At 38.0% G+C, this 13,867-nt stretch overlaps 1 protein-coding gene across 4 annotated transcripts in view; it reads right to left on the bottom strand.

Moving 5' to 3' along the window:
- The window catches only part of EML4 (EMAP like 4), a 157,660-nt gene that overhangs the window by 133,040 nt on the left and 10,753 nt on the right, over nt 1–13,867 (bottom strand). The gene's annotated exons all lie outside the window — the stretch shown is intronic.

The following is a 13,867-nucleotide window of genomic DNA, read 5'->3' as shown; positions in this document are numbered from 1 at the left end:
TGATCCACCCGCCTTGGCCTCCCAAAGTGCTGGGATTATAGGCTTGAGCCACCGCGCCCGGCCACAGAATATTTTCTAACAAAAAATTTGTATCCACAGTACAAGTCAACAATAATATAAATTATCTGTGCAAAAAATAAAAAAGAGAAATGAAAAATAAAGATCTAGATTCAGGACTAGATTTTAAAAAAGAAATATAAAGAAAATAATTGAAAAATATACAAATATACTTTGCCTAATCTTATTTAAAAGGACTTGATTTCCTTAACCAAACATCACAGGATATCCCCCTTTCAAACAAACCATTAACATTACACATTAAAAGTTTACAATAACTAATCTTTTTGAGTATATTTATATAGGCTGTAAAAACAATGATTAATAAAATTTAAAATGAGCAAACATGAATTACCCTAAAATGGTAAAAGGGAAATTCTACAACTATTTCACAATAAAGTAATATTAACACACTTTAAAATAAGACTGCAGGTCAGGCACATTGTCTCAGGCCTGTAATCCCAGCACTTTAGGAGGCCAAAGGGAGAGGGATCACTTAAGCCCAGGAGTTCAAGACAGTACAGGCAACATAGTGAGATCCCATCGTTACAAAAAATAAAAATCCTAGCTGGGTATGGTGGTACATGCCTGTACTCCCAGCTACGCAGGAGTCTGAAGCAGGAAGACTGCTTGAGCCCAGGAAGTCAGGACTGCAGTAAGACATGTTTATGCTGCTGTACTCCATGCAATCCAGCCTAGGTTGACATACCAAGATCCCACTTCATTAAAAAAAGGAAAGTGGGGGGGAGGAGAACAACTATAATGACAAAAGTGAAACCTTTAAAGCAAAATACATCAACAATGTCTCTTTAAGAAATCTCAGAAATGAAAAAGGTCAAAACTTAAAGGAATTTAAATCATTTTCGGTCTCATTATAGCAGATTGGGTTTGGCCCTAAGAAATAAAATTGCAACAGGAACTTCTTTGCTAAGAAATTTTCCACTGTCAGCCTAAACAATTACACAGCAGACACAGCAGACTAAATGCTTTTCCTTTTTATTCTTCATCTCAAAACCACCTTCTTCTAAGTTTTCCTTCAGTAGAACTGCATGCACATTTTGTAGTATAGGCGAGTCAGTTCTGAAAAACGCATCATAGGCAATTTCTTTGTGTAAAATCACAGAATCTACTTACACAAATGGGATAGCCTACTGCACACCTAGGTTATACAGTATAACCTATTGCTCCTAGGCTACCAACTTGTAAAGCATATTACTGTGCTGAATACTGTAGGCAATGGTAACACAGTGGTATATCTATCTAAACACAGGAAAGGTACAGTAAAATATGGTATTAAAATTTTATGGAAGTACCCTCATATGTGGTATATGACTGTTATTTACTATGAAGCGTACTGTACTGCAGCTAAAGACTAAGATTTGGCTAAATGGAGCCAACCAACCAAACATGTTAATTTCCACTGCCTCCCTGACATGCCCTATACTATCTCAGAGCCTGCAAAGCAGTTTCACAACGGCTGAGTTTTACCAATCACTCCCCCAGATTAGCAAAACCCTAAATGCTTTTTACAGATGCACCAAGAATCTCAGGGTCTCTACATAAAGACCACAGAAAAGTTAAAATCATGATAGTGGAATCAATTGTTCTGAAAACTCAGAGAAGAGCAACTGCTTCATTTCTCACAGTCTTTCTGGGTTTTTGAATCCTAGTGGGAGACAGTTATTATAGCAAAATGCATTCATATTTTAATGTCTGGGGCTTTCAAATGACGCTCACCTATTTCTCATCTAGCTCTTCGTACTGCAATCAAAGAAGCAGAAGATGACCAAGATTTTTATCATAAAAGCACTCTAGTATTTGAGGGACTGGAATGGTCAGAATATGGTCTTTTAAAAAGAAAACAGTCGGCCACACATAGTGGCTCATGCCTGTAATCCTAATACTTTGGGAGGCTGAGGTGGGTGGATCATTTGAGGTCAGGAGTTCAAGATCAGCCTGGCCAACATGGTGAAACCCTGTCTCTACTAAAAATACAAACATTAGCCAGGTATGTTAGTGGTTGCCTGTAATCCCAGCTACTTGGGAGGCTGAGGCAGGAGAATCGCTTGAACCTGGGAGGCAAAGGTTGCAGTTGAGTGCCACTGTACTCCAGCATGGGCAACAGAGCAAGACTACACCAAGAAAGAAAGAAAGAAATGAAAAAAGAGAGAGAGAGAGAAAGAGAGAAAGTGAGGGAGTGAGGGAGATAGGTAAGACCCAGACTCTTGGTGAAATGTGAAATGATATTCAAAACTAGGTGTTTTTTTTTTTTTAGATGGAGTCTCACCCTGTCGCCCAGTCTGGAGTGCAATGGTGCAATCTTGGCTCAATGCAAGCTCTGACTCCCAGGTTCGAATGATTCTCCTGCCTCAGCCACCCCAAGCAGCCAGGATTACAGGTGCCTGATATCACGCCTGGCTAATTTTTGTATTTTTAGTAGAGACAGGGTTTCACCATGTTGGCCAGGCTGGTCTTGAACACCTCACCTCCTGATCTGCCTGCCTTGGCCTCCCGAAGTGAGTTTTTGGGTTTTTTTTTTTTTTCCGAGATGAAGTTTCTCTCTTGTTGCCTAAGCTGGAGTGCAATGGTGTGACCTCAGCTTACTGCAACCTTTACCTCCTGGATGCAAGCGATTTTCCTGCCTCAGCCTCCAGGGTAGCTGAGATTACAGGCATGCGCCACCATGCCTGGCTAACTTGTACGATTACAGGCATGAGCCACCGCACCAGGCAAATCTAGGGATTTTTAAAATTCAATTTGAGATAGTGATAAAACGTAAACAAGTGGCAATGGCAAAGAGAACTGAGTATAATACAAGTAGGTAAATGAAAAGAGCATAAAATTAAATCAATATTAAACAATGTAAACAGACACAATTTGGGGTGGCTATCTAAATCATAATTCCCCAAGGTGACCATGTCTGCGCAACCCTATCCTTCATTTGGGAAACTATCCACTCTCCCTCTTATTTTTCTAAACATTGGTTCTAAATGAGAACTCTTTATCTTCTACATGACCTGCCCTTTCAACACATAATGATTAACAGTGGGATGAAATTTTGATGTAACGGGACCAAAGTCCTGCCTCAGAATTTCTCAAACTAGTGTTGAGAGAAGCAAACTTTGAGGCTGTTGTTCCAGAGCTACTGGCAGCCATGACCACTGCTGCTGAGGAAAGATCATTTCAAAGAATAAAGCCAACATGTAGGGAGAAATGGAAGAGACAGAGTTCTAAAGATAATGTATATCTTACCCTCAATTATGTACATAATATATATTTTACTTTACATTAAGCATGACACACACTTCTCATGGTTATTTTAAGAATTTAAAAACATAACGACTATAAAGGCACTTTGTAAACTAACTTTATCAGGGCCTACTCTTCAACAAATGCAATCACTTTGTTTTTCAATTTAAAAAGTATGCACATATATAAAGTAGAAAAGGTAGATAATAAAATTCAATGTAAGATATGACTGCTAACCATAAAACAATGCAAAAGACCAGGGGCCAGCAAACCGGCTAGACAGCCAAATCTGATCTGCCAACTGTTTTTGTGTAGCGTGCACACAAAAAACAGTTTTTGCACTTTTTAATATTTGGGGAAAAATGAGTAAAAGAATATTTTGCAATATGTGAAAATTACATGAAGTTCAAGTTCAGCATCCATAAATAAGGCTTTATGGGAACACAAGCATACCCATTTGTTTACATATTGTTTATGGCTGCTTTCATGCTACAACAAAGCTAAGTAGCTGCCTTTACAGAAAGGTTGCCAACCCCTACACAAGATTATAAAGATATATACCAAAACAATTAAAATTAATTGTGTCACGAAGTAAGGATCATAAGTAATTTCATCTAGTATCTACCTTTCCAATGTCTGAGATGTGATATTACTTTTTATGAAAACAAAAAAAAATAGCTTCTATCTGATTTCCCTTCTTTCACTGTAGAGCTGATCCAATTCATCTAAGTCTTCTCCACAACAGTAAATAGTACTGCCAACTGATCAAGCTGAAAAACTATGAATGAATCCGTAATTCATTCCTTTTCTTCATCCCTTATGTCCATTCATCAAGCACATCCATAGGCCCCTCAAAATACACTCCAAACCCTACCAATTTCTTTTGCCACCACTACTCAAACTCCAGTCACAGTCATCTTTCACCACTACTCCTGCGAGACGCCCCTAACTATGACCTGACATTGTGGGAGGACTCATGCAGAGGAGGAAATGGGAGGGAAGGAACTTAAGGTCACAAAGAACAGAAGGTCTGGCAACAGAAGAGAATATAGATAAAACACACATACACACTAAAAATAGTCTAAAGCTTAAGTTCTATCATTCTGACATCTTTAATTCTTAAAATAATTTTTTCAAGGAATATGTCTGCTTTAACAAATCTTGTCTCTTTTCTGCCTTTCTAAATTTAAAATCAAACTGTAAGTACCTATTCTGGTCGTAAAACACCACCACCTAAATAAAAGCCCAATTTTGATGACTTTTTCTCTGCATTTTAGATTGGGAATTTTGACTTCTTAGTATGTCTCATGATGTTAGTAACCAAGGAAATGGATTAGTTGTCTTCATATAGCTATATAATTAAAATAAAATTTTGTGATTGAATTATTCATAAAACATGCATTCTTCACTATTCAATATAAGAAAATAGCAAATGAAAGAAGTATGGTATAGCCGGGCACAGTGGCTCAAGCCTGTAATCCCAGCACTTTGGGAGGCCGAGGCATGTGGATCATGAGGTCAAGAGATCGAGACCATCCTGGTCTACATGGTGAAACCCCGTCTCTACTAAAAATACAAAACATTAGCTGAGCACGGTGGTGCGTGCCTGTAATCCCAGCTACTCAGGAGGTTGAGGCAGGAGAATTGCCTGAACCCAGGAGGCGGAGGTTGCGGTGAGCCGAGATCGCACCATTGCACTGGGTAACAAGGGTGAAAGTGCGTCGCAAAAAAAAAAAAAAGAAAGAAAGAAGTATGGTATAGAAAGCACCATATTTTAAAATGCATGACTTGGGCTTTAGTGCTTTATCACACTAACTATATGATAGTTAAACTCTTAAACTTTATTGTTTCCCTCTTAAACTTTATAGTTTCCTTATTTATAAAATATGGATACTAATGTCTAATTCCTAAGACTGCTAGTGAATTAAGGAGATCATGTTTTTTAAAGTAATTTTATTATTTATTTATTTGAGACAGGTTCTCGCTCTGTCGCAGAGGCTGGAGTGCAGTACAAGATCATAGCTCATTGCCATCTTGAACTCCTGGACTCAAGCAATCCTCTCATCTTGGCCTCCCAAGTAACAAGGACTGATGGTATGCACTACCATGCCTGGCTCATATATTTTCTTTCTAGTAGAGACAAGGTCTTGCTATGTAGCCCAGGCTGGTCTTGAACTCAATCTAGAAGAGACATGATACAGACCTGAAACAGGTCTCTTCTTCCCTTCCCTTGGCAGTGGAATAGGAGATACGGACAGATTTAAAATTAAAGAGGAAAAATCAACGAGACTCTCTTATGAATCAGGCACTTCATGTATATAATTTCAGGTGCTCACAGTAACACTGAAATATTATCACTGTTTTACAAGTAAGGCTCATGGCTGGTCATGGTGGCTCATGCCCGTAATCCCAGCACTTTGGGAGGCTGAGTAGGGAGGACTGCTTGAGCCCAGGAGATTGAGACCAGCCTAGGCAACAAAGTGAGAAACCATCACTTGAAAAATTAAAAACAAACAAAAGGCTCAGAAAAGCTCTAAGTGGGATAACTGGAAGTCTATGCTCTTTTTAGTGAACTTTACTATGTCTATTTTTACCTGGGAACAATGCTGCCTACCTGGGCTCAAGCAATCCTCCTGCCTCAGACTCCCAAAGCGCTGGGATTATAGGTGTGAACCATCATGCTCAGCTCTTGAAAGTAATTTTAAAACTAGGCCGGGCACAGTGGTTCATGCCTGTAGTCCCAGCACATTGGAAGCCGAGGTGGGCAGATTACCTCAGGTCAGGAGTTCCAAGACCAGCCTGGCCAACATGGTGAAACTTGATCTCTATTAAAAATACAAAAATTAGTAAGGCATGCTGGTGTATGCCTGTAGTCCCAGCTACTCCTGGAGATGAGTGGGAGGATCACTTGAGCCCAGGAAGTCCTCTATATAATTTTTCATCTCTTCTACATTATTTTTCAACTATAAAAAAATTTTAATTAAAATCTTTACTATGCAGCTATAGTAATTAAGACAATGTGGTATTTGCTTAGTGATGAACAAACTGACAGAACACAATGCTGAGTGCAAAACTGCATCTACACAATGTAGTCTATTGCTTTTCAGCAGAAGTGCCAAGGTAATTCAATGGAAAAAGGCCAATCTTTTCAACAAATTGTGCTGGAACAAAGGAATTATCAGTGTACAAATAAATGAACCTTGACCTTTACCCCATACCCTATATAAAAATTAATTCTAAAGAGATCACTGACCTAAAAATAAGAGCAAAAACTAAGAAATAATAAGAATCTTTGTGACCTTGGTTAGGCAAAAATTCCACAAAAATTATCAACTACAAAAGAAAAAAATAAGTTGAACATCAAAATAAACTCATAAAATGGATTTTATCAAATTAAAGAACTTTCACTCTTAAGGACTGTTAATTTATGAAAAGGCAAGCCACAGACTGGGAGAAAATATTTGTAAACCACAAGTATCCAAAGCACATAAAATACTCTCAAAACTTAAGACAACCAATTTTTTTTTTTTTAAATGAGCACCAAATAGGCAAATCCATAAAGAAAACATATGATGGATGTTAGGGCCTGAAAGGAAATGTATACTCAAATGTTCACTGCAACTTTATTCATAACAGCCAAAACTAGTAACAACTGCAATGTCCATCATCTAGGGAATAAACTAAGTGTGGTATATTCATACAAAGAAATATTACTCAGCAATAAAAAGGAATGAACTAGTGAAACAAACAACATGGATGAATCTCTAAAGCAATATGTTAAGTAAAAAGCACAAAAAAGATCACAGATTATAAGATTCCAGTCATGTGAAATTCTAGAAGACAAAATTCCTTGGACATGGTGGCTCACCCCTATAATCTCAAAACTTTGGGAAGCTGAAGCAGATGGATCGCTTGAGCCCAGAGTTCAAAGCCAGCCTGGGCAACATGGTAAAACCCCATTTCTACAAAAAATACAAAAAAAAAAAAAAAAAATTAGCTGGGCATGGTGGTGTGTGCCTATAGTACCAGCTACTTGGGAGGCTGAAGTGAGAGGATTGCTTGAGATCAGGAAGTGGAGGTTGCAGTGAACAGAGATGGTGCCACTGCACTCCAACCTGGGGACAGAGTAAGGAAGGAGGGAAGGGAGGGAAGGAGAAGGAAAGGAGGGAAGGAAAAGGGAAGGAAGGAAAGGGAGGGACAAAATATAAGGGAAAAAAAGCAGATCAGCAGTTACCAGGAATTGGAGGTAGAGGGAAGGGACTACAAAGAGGCATGAGAGAATTTTTTGGTTAACGAAAATATTCTGTATCTTGATTGCTGTAGTGGATATACAATTATACAAATTTTTTCAAGGCCCATTGTACTCCTAAAATTGTCATATTTTATTACAGGTAACAGACAGCTCAATAAAGCTGATTTAAAAATTTTGAAATCTGAATACTACTCTGTAGTTCTATTCTCTAAAACCAAGATATGAAATGCTCTAATGTTGTTTTAAAACAAAGGACTGTGAGAATTTGTATTGAGAATGCATTTGATAACGAAAATGCCAGACAAATCCCCAACGGAGCAGAGTATACCCAGTTTTAAATAAGTCCATGAAGTCTGACAAAAATAGCTGACTGCCTTATCCTGGGTTAAAACAAAATGTCAGTGATGTGAGGTAGGAAGAGATTAATAAGCAAGGAAAAGAAAATGATTCTCAAAACCTTGCTCTAAAAACACTTTCTCATACATCTCTTAGGAATGTGTCTTCATCTTATCTGCTGTTTTTCAAATTCCATAGATCTACCCTAGGGTTTGTGGCAAGTTTGTCAAGTTAAGGCATTAAAAATATTTATCTTACATTTAAAGAATTTTTTTTCAAATGTAAATGAAGGACTTTCAAAAAGTCAAAACTCAAATTCATTCTGGAGCCAGAGTGAACAAACCTGTACTTAATACAGGAAAATAAAAGCACATAGTGACGTAGTTCGGAACCTCCTTAGTTATTTGGCTATGTATTTTTCTGTGGCAATCATAAGCTATTTGGAAAATAGAAAAAGTGATTCAATCCAAAGTAATTAGGTAGCACTATTCCCAGGTAAAAACAGACGGAGCAAAAGTTCAGTGAAACAAGCAAAGACTTTTAAAGATCAAACTCCAGTTATCCCACTTACGGCTTTTTTGAGCCTTTTAAATTTGTATTATAAAATAGTATTTCAGAGTTAGGAACACTTAAAATTATATGCATAAAGTGCCTGATTCACGAGAGAGTCTTGTAGATTTTTCCTTTAATTTTAAATCTGTCCGTATCTCCCATCCTGCTACTAAAGGAAGGAGACCTGTTTCAGGCCCCTCATTATGTCTCTCCCAGATTACTGCAAAAACTCCACACTGATATTCCTATTCTCAATATTGTCTGTTCCAATTCATAATCTCCAGTATCAGCAGGCTAAACTTTCTAAAATCCAACCTTGATTAAAAGTCCTTTAGTGGCTCTCCCATCACCTTGAGGGCCAAAGTCAAACTCTTCAGCATGACACTGAAGATCCTCAGTGATATGGTTCTCTCCTGTCTTCATCTCTCCTCTCTCTACTCAATTATTAATATTTACTTAGCGGGTCCCCAAAGATCCCATACTATGTTCAGGAGAGTATGGTTAAAAAAGGCTAACTGCCTAGAATTAAACCACGGCTTTACCATAAGTTTATCTTAAGCAAGGGTTGAAAACTTTTTTCTATAAAAAGCCAGATAGTACAGACTTTTAGGCTCTGCAGGCCATCTTGTCTCTGTTACAACTACTCTATTCTGCCACTGTCAGATGACAGCAGTTATGGACAATCCCTAAGTAAATAAGTATGGCTATGTTCCAATACAATTTTATTATGAATATTGAAATTTGAATGTCATGATTTTCATGTATCACAATATTCTTGTGATTTTTCAACTACTTAAAAATGTACAAACCATTTTCTCAGATAGAACAAAAAAGAGACCAGGCTGGTCAGAAGGTGGTAGTTTGTCAATCACTGATTCTAAGCAAGTTATTTTCTCTTTCTTCAACTCAGTTTCTTTATAAAATAAAATTTTAAAAATTAATATGTGCTAAGGTATTACATTACTCCAGGACTAATGACTTTGCCAATATGTCACAGATGTATCATTGCACAAAGGAAAGAAAACTGTATTACATAAAAATAAAAAGTTTAAAGAGAATTATATCAATCCACTGATCCTATGGCTTTTCCCATTGGCCAAAGCAGTCAGGCACTGGATATGAGAGCAGTTACCACTCAAAAGGCAATGTACTCAACCAAGTATAAGACACATTCCTGTCCTTAAGAAACGTATTGCCTAACTGAAGAGACAAGATGAACATGAAATACTTAAACGGCTATATATGACTTAACAACATAAGGCAAATATATGATTGGTCTCTGTAAGTAAAACCAAACGTGCTAGATTTCAGAAAATAGGAGATAAAATCCCTGTGGATTAATTAACATGGTCAAAAGAAGAGGTGGACCGTAAACTAGTTTTGATAAACAGAAATTAGTAAGAGAAAGGGAAGATATTAAATAATGGTATAAGAAGAAACCAGTTAACAAAAAAATGAGGCAAGAAAAGGGATACTGAGGGAATCCATGTAGGGGCAGTAGTAAGGAGTGAAGGTAGATGAGAGCCAGGTGGCAGGACAACTTGGACACCATGTTAGAATTTATCTCATAGAAACTTGAAAGTTCTTAAACCAGGGAGTGACAATGAAATGGTGTATTAGAATAATTTGGTGACCATATGTAGGTTAAATAAGAATAGAATGAGGTAAAAATCGTATCAATGGTTTTCAAACTACTGAAAACAACTCTGTTGCTGTGACATAGACTCATTCAAAAAACACCTATAAGATGATGATCTTATAGGTGCTACTACTAAACAACTCTTCAGAGCACAAAAAAATAGCCCAAATTGCTTTAAGTACCAAAGTAGGTGTTAAAGTCCGGAAAGAAAGAGGGCCAGAAGGTGGAAGAGGTGACCTCATCCTGGTCACACAACCCACTGTTTGCCTCTACCAACACCACCACCCACAAACAGCTGTTTGAAGACCTCCTCAGTATCCCGAGAATTCTCTAGTAACTGGATAGAGGTCCTGAACCCAGATTGATAAACAGTGACCTATAATAATTAACCTGAAAAAAGAAAAGATTTTATTGAAATGCAGCCAAATTCTTTAATAAGAAACAAATACTAAAAATAAAAAGAAATATACGTCCAACCATAATAGTATAGTAAATAATAAGACCTTAAATATAAATGATAAAGGAACTGAGAAGGGAAGCCTGCAAAATGGGCATGTGTATTTTGTACATGCATATACATATACCAAAAACCTATCAAAATCAGATACCGAGACTAAGATGTATGATAACAAAGTAGCCCTAGGACAGCTATCAATGTTTTAACTATCTGTTTTTGTATCCAGATTACCTTTCTGTATTATTTGACACAACCAAATCCAACACAGGTTATGTCACCAACACCTATTCTAAGAAAAAAGGATAATGTGCGGCCAGGCACAGTGGTTCACACCTGTAATACCAGCACTTTGGGAAGTTGAGGTGGGTGGATCATGAGGTCAGGAGATTGAGACCACCCTGGCTAACACGATGAAACCCTGACTCTACTAAAAATACAAAAAATTAGCCGGGCATAGTGGCACATGCCTGTAATCCCAGCTACTAGGTAGGCTGAGACAGGAGAATTGCCAGCACCAGGAGGCGGATGTTGCAGTAAGCCGAGATCACGCCACTGCACTCCAGCCTGGGCAACAAAGCGAGACTCTCTCTCCCAAAAAAAAAAAAAAAGCTAAGAAAAACGGATAATGTGCTTATAACTGAAAATGTAGACGTCGTTTATACAAAAGCCACTGACCTCTGAAGAGTGAATAATTTAGTAAAAACTTTTTATTGTCTATCTCCCCTCACAATAATACAAGCTTTACGAGAGCAGGGATTTTTGTTTTGTTCACTGACATTCCCAGTGTGAAAACAATGCCTGTCATATAGTATTTACTTAATAAATATTTGTTAAATCATTAGATTTTCATTCTAGGATCTATAGTTTCAGTCACCGCTCTGTCACCCAGGTTGGAGTGCAGTGGTGCTCTCAGCTTACTGTAAGGCTTGAGCTACCCACCAGGCTCAAGCAATCTCCTCACCTCAACCTTCTGAGTACCTGGGATCACAGGTGTGTACCACCAAGCCTAAGTTTTTTGTACTTTTGGTAGAGATGGCGGGGACACCTCATCGAATACAACTGGTATCCTTATAAGAGGAAATCTGGACACACAGGACACCAGTGATATGTGCAGAGAAAAGGGCACATGAGGACACAAAAGATGGCAACTTGCAAGCAAGGGAGGAAGGTGTCAGAAGAAATCAAACCTACCGAAACATTGATCTCTGACCTCTAGCTTCCAGAACTGTGAGAAAACATGTTTCTGTTGTTCAAGCCACCCAATCTGTAGTAATTTAGTATGGTAGCTCTAGCAGACTAATGCACATGTAAACAGCATTTGGGAAGTGATATAAAATGAAGAAGTACTTGTGATATTTGGTGGAAAAGCTATAGTTTTCAATTTTTTCATTAAAGCTATTGTTTTCTCTAAAAATGATTAGGCTTCTCCCCACCTTCCCCCATAGTTCAGTCTGAAAGGTATCAAGGCAGGCAGTGCGAGGCAAGTGTGCAAAGAGGTTATTCTGGCAAAGCAGCAGCACAGCATAGGGTGTCAGAACTCAGTGCAAGGTATCAACAACCAGGTGGATGAGAAAGGCAGCCTGGCACAGGATGGTGGAGGCCTGGTGGGATGAGAATGTCTATAAGATGAGCGGGCAGCCAGCACAGGTTCAATCAGAACCTGAACAGGCAAGGAAGCAGAAACTACTGGAGACAGGAAATTGATTATGTAGGGGAGGACTCATCAAATAAACAAATATGTTAAGCATAACGGAAGCCAGGTTTCTGTTGGGGAAGTAATTATAAATATATAAAAGGAGGAAACTAAAATTAACCCTATGCTGTTATAAAAATATACCTGTATCTACACATTGCCACACACATATGTACATAAATATGTTCCTTTATTTTAACTACTGTGAAGAGGACTCCAGCAGTAATGAACACAATTAGTGCATAGAGCTTGGTTTCTAAATACCTTTCTCCATAAAAGAACTAGGGCTCCTAGGCAAAATGACTAGTTCTAGGGCTGGAGCAAAAAAACTACAAGATGAACCTGGATCATCTTATTGTGTCACAAAGCAAGAAAGTCATCAAAGGATAAGGAGATCATGGCAAAAAAACAAAGCAGATAGTTTATATGGGCATCTACTTGCCAAAACAGGGCCAATTTGAGCATCAAAATAAACAGTAATGGATTATAACCCACTAAAAAAGTAAGAAACCTGGCTGGGAATGGTGGCTCACACCTGTAATCCCAGCACTTTGGGAGGCCAAGGCGGGTGGATCATTTGAGGTCAGAAGTGTGAGACCAGCCTGGCCAAAATGGTGAAACCCCATCCCTATTAAAAATACAAAAATTAGCCAAGCGGTAGTGACACACACCAGTAATCCCAGCTACTCGGGAGGCTGAAGCAGGAGAATCACTTGAGCCTGGGAAGCAGGGGTTGTGGTGAGACACAATCGCGCCGCTACACTCCAGTCTGGGCAACAAGTGAGACCCTGTCTCTGATATAAAAAGCTAAAAAATAAAAAAATAAAAACCTGAGTCCATACACATATAAATAAACCAATAAACTGAAGGTCTGATGAAGAACTGAAAATGTACATAGTTTCAAAGCACATCTTAGAAAATAGCTTTTAACTACCAAGTAAAACAAGAAAAATAATTTTACAATTATTAAAATTGTAAAATTTTTTAAACTGTAAAATTGTGGCCAAATCTAGCAGAAACCAAGTGATCAAAATGGACATCATCAGTGATGTGATCACCTAACAGGATCCAACGAGACAAAACACAGCTTCACTTCTGTAGCATTTCTCCCAAAATTGCATAAATTTGAATCTAATTAAGATGAAACATTAAATTTAGGGACATCCTACAAAACAACTGGACTGCAACTTTCCAAACAAAGTGTCAAGGTCACAAAACCCAAGGAAGACTGAGGAACTGTTCCATATCAAAGAGACTAAAGACAAATGAAAACAAAATTCAACATGTAATTCTGAACTAGATCTTTTTGCTATAAAAGACATTATTGAGACAATTAGTGAAACTAGAATGGGTCTGAGAATTAGTAATGTATCAACATTTCCTGATTTTGTTGGTTGTAGTATGGTTGTGTAGAATAATACCTTATTTATAGGAAATAAACACTAAAATGTTAGAGGGTGATAGGGCATCCATTTAGCAATTTAATTTTCAAAAAGAAGACAGACACTTTCATCATCTTTTGAGCTAGGTAAAGGTTGCAAACATAGGCCTACAGAGGCCAGGAAAGAAATGACTGAAACAAGCTTCATGTAAGGTAGGGAATAAGGGCACTAACCTGGGATACCACTTAGT

The sequence above is a fragment of the Sapajus apella genome, unplaced genomic scaffold, assembly GCF_009761245.1.
Source record: "Sapajus apella isolate SASKATOON/1434 unplaced genomic scaffold, GSC_monkey_1.0 scaffold44, whole genome shotgun sequence".
Taxonomy (NCBI): Eukaryota; Metazoa; Chordata; class Mammalia; order Primates; family Cebidae; genus Sapajus; species Sapajus apella.
Note: the sequence above shows the minus strand (reverse complement) of the source record. Positions and strands in the feature narration are given on the sequence as shown.